We start from the raw sequence: 3886 nt of genomic DNA on the forward strand, positions 1-3886 counted from the left end.
CGCGGACTCAGGCAATCCACTCACCTCAGCCTCCCAAAGCCATGGGATTACAGGCTGAGCCACCGAGCCCGGCTTTGTTGACTATATTTTAAACCCAAATTTGGCATCACTTATTTGTAAATTAAGAACCAGTATTACCTATCACAAATCATAGATACTTACAACAGTAAATATAATAAAGTATAAGCCATTTAAAAACTTTAGCTATTGTTGTCTGTTGTCCAAGCTAGAGGCCCGCTCTTTCTTAGTTAGAGAAAATTAGCAAGTGTTACAGACTTATTTAAGGGTAGCACCAAATGGCAACCTTGTCCTTGTCATAATCAGAAGGTTTGAAAGGGATCTGAAAAGAGAACCCTGTTTTCTCTTTCTGATTGTTATTTATTTAAATTGCAAAGCCTGTAACATCAGCTATGTTTTGTCTGAATGTTTTGTCTCCTCATTTATATGTTAAAAAAATAATCCCCATTGTGATGGTAATTAGGTGGTGGGACTTTGAGAGGTGATTACGTCATGAAGAAAGAGCACTCATGAATGGGATTGGTGCCCTTATGAAAGAGGCTGGAGAGAGAGACCCCCCCCATTCCACCACCATGTGAGGACACAGTGGAAAGGTACCATCTATGAATCAGAAAGTGAGCCCTCACCAGACACAGAATCTGCTAGCACCTTGGTCTCGGACTTCCCAGCTTCAGAACTGTGAGAAGTAATTTCGGTTGTTTATAAGTCACCCCATCTAAGGTATTTTATTATAACTAGCCCATACTGACCATAACAGCATCTTTTGTATCACTTGATTCTCACACACCAGAGAACACTGTATCTATCTATACATCTCTACTGATCTACACATCTACATCCATATGATCCACAGATATCTTTTTATTTATCTCTGTATTTACAGGGCTTAGCATGGTTGTTGAGCAACAGATGTTGAATGAATGAATGAATGAACGAATGATGATACCTACACTTAAGGTATCTGAATTAGGATCAGAATTTGCATCCCCTGAATTCAAACCCTGTGTGTTCTTCTAGATTGGTCAACATCTGGATTTACTGAGACAACCATCGCTCCCAGGAGTTAAAGTCTGTTCCCTCTGGAAGGTAAAGGTTGACTGGTTGGCCCCAGAAATTCCTCCAGTCCTAGGGCTGATTGCTTCCTTAGCTGGCTCCTGACACCAGCCAGACTCTGCTTTCACTGTATTGGGGCTGTTTACAAAGCCAAGAAACATCCCTTAAGCAGTGTCTTTTTAAAAAACCTCTGAATAATTAACAGCTAGAGGCTGCTGCTGGGTTTCCTTTGGGGGAAAACAAAAATCCTAGAGGGCTGTGCTTCAACTTGCCTCCCCTACAGCCTTATGGAATGCCAGAAGAACATTGCCAAGACCTGGGACAAAATCAAAGTAATTAAATAAAATCTTCCTAAGGAACAAATTCTTTTCATAAGGGACTAATTGTTGGGAAATCCTTAGTTATTTTGCAAGTCTTGGTAACTGGTTCATATTAGCTGGGTCTATTTTCCTTGTTTCCCTTTAAACATTTAAACATGTTGACTGTTGATACTTAGGTCTCTCCTCCCCCCTTTTTTCCTCTACAGTAGCTACAGCTGATTTAGTCCACTAAGATTCTTACTGAGAGTCTACTGAATACTAGCTAGGCCCTTTGTGGGGACATGAACTATAAGTTGTGGCCTCACCCTCAACGTAATGAGGACAGTAGCAGATAAGTTACAGTTTTTCAGGTATTGTGCTAAGCATTTTACATGCATTATTTAATTCCTGCTCATCATGACTCTAGGAAGTAGTACTCTTATTATTTCCGTTTTACAGATGGAAAAATTGGATACAGAGTCCTAGTAACTTGCCTACATTACACAGCCAGGATTCAAACCTACATTTATGTGTTCTCAGATGCTGAAGTCTTAGCTCACATGATACAACCCTACTCCTTCCTATCCCTGGCATTGTATTCCTCTGTCATGATCCACTTGGTGATATATACAATGAAAATGTTAGCTATAGAATCTTTAGAACACAAAGAAACGGAAAGGAGGGACCCCAAGAAACTTAGAATAAACTTAGTACACATTTTGCCTCAGCATAACCATTTTTGCTTAGACTAACACACTTTGAATATAGCACAGGTTGGACATAGAAAAATTTCCAATAGGCAGGTTTTAGAAAGCATTCAGACATTTTACTGCAGGCCAGACTGGCAGCCTACTCTGTCCCCTTGGCAAATCTCTATCAGATGCAAGACAAGGACAGTTCAACCATTCAATTCATGGTTTAGCATGATAATCTCTAAGAAACTTTCAGGTCCCTTAACTGGCTGAAGCCATCAAAATGATAATAAGACTACCTTTTTGCTACAGAACTTGTGGATTGAAAACATTTTGCAGGAAAAACCCCTCTCCTTGTCTCCTCCCATCTAGTTCACCACCATGGCAGCAATCATGTGACTAACCCACCCATCTGTCTGCTGTCCAACACCTGACATCAGTACCTGTGCTTCCCTGCTTCTTCGTGATGACATGGAGCAGACCACCACCCAATTACTTAAATTGCTGTGAGAAAACAGAGAGACCCTGACACCGAGGATATCTTAGGAAGCAGCATTTTGTTAGCACCAGTGCAACTCAGTGGGCTAATGCTCCAAGGCTGAGCAACCCGGAGAAAGAGGAGAAGGGTTTTATATGTTAGTTTAGGTAAGGGAGGGTGTCGAGTTATATGGCTACATTTTTCTTTGGAATTTCCATAGTTGTCTTTAGCAAAACCAGATTTTCAAAGAACATATTGTTTCTAGGGTATACATGACAAGCAGAGGTTGTAAAGCGATAACTTCACAAAGAGAGGATGGAGGGGGTAAGGCTGTGTGAATTGATTACTATCTTGCACTTATAGGAAAGTGGTTTGTGGCTACTTGGTTGTCTCATGTCCCCATGTCTAGCAGGTTTGGAGTTTGCAGCTTGACTTTTAAAAAGGAATAATTTCAATGGTTTTTAGCCCCTCTCTGCCACATAATGACCTACCCCCATCAAGGGGAAGAATTAAAAGAACTCAACCACAAACAACCAGTGACCAGGCCATTGTGGCCATTGCCTTGCTAAGCTATGGTGTGGCCATGTGCTCTTTGAGCTATGGCTTGGCCATGTTTCCTGGCTTTGGTCCCCTCCCCTGTCTTGAGGAGGTGAATCTCCTCTTTCTTTCTCTAATATACCTTTTAAATAAACCATATTTTCTAATCTAACTTCTGTGCAATTCTTTGCATCTTTCTTTTTGTTTTTGTTTTTTTTGGGTTGGAGTCTCACTCACTCTGTCGCTCAAATTGGAGTGCAGTGGCACGCTCCCAGCCTCTGCAGCTTTGACCTGCTAGGCTCAGCTGATCCTTCTGCCTCAGTCTTCCAAGTAGCCGGAACTATAGGCACATGAAACCATGCCCAGCTAATTTTTTGATTTATTGTAGAGACAAGGTCTCACTATGTTTCCCAGGCTGGTCTCAAAGCTGCGGGCTCAGGCTACCCTCTCTCCTCGGCCTCCCGAAGTGCTGGGATTATAGGCTTGAGCCACCATGCCCAGCCTCTTTGTATCTTTCTTGTGGCACCAGATTGCACACCAGACACCCATACCCCCAGCGGGCCTGACTTAACATTCTGGAGTTCCTGCTGGGAACGTGACCCTAACAGAAACCATTTACAATAAAACATTAAAATAAATTGATATTTAAATGGAAAACTATTAATAAAGGATAAACTTTGACAATCATGCACAGCTATAAGTATAGAAGCTTTCATTTTTGTTATTAATATTTTAAGAATAATTTAGGCTTATAACTTTTTTTCAAAGTCTTGAAGAGTAATAAGATGAAAAATGAAAGTCTTCCATTT

Source organism: Carlito syrichta, unplaced genomic scaffold, assembly GCF_000164805.1.
Source record: "Carlito syrichta isolate Samal-C Ts95f unplaced genomic scaffold, Tarsius_syrichta-2.0.1 Scaffold315806, whole genome shotgun sequence".
Classification (NCBI taxonomy): Eukaryota; Metazoa; Chordata; class Mammalia; order Primates; family Tarsiidae; genus Carlito; species Carlito syrichta.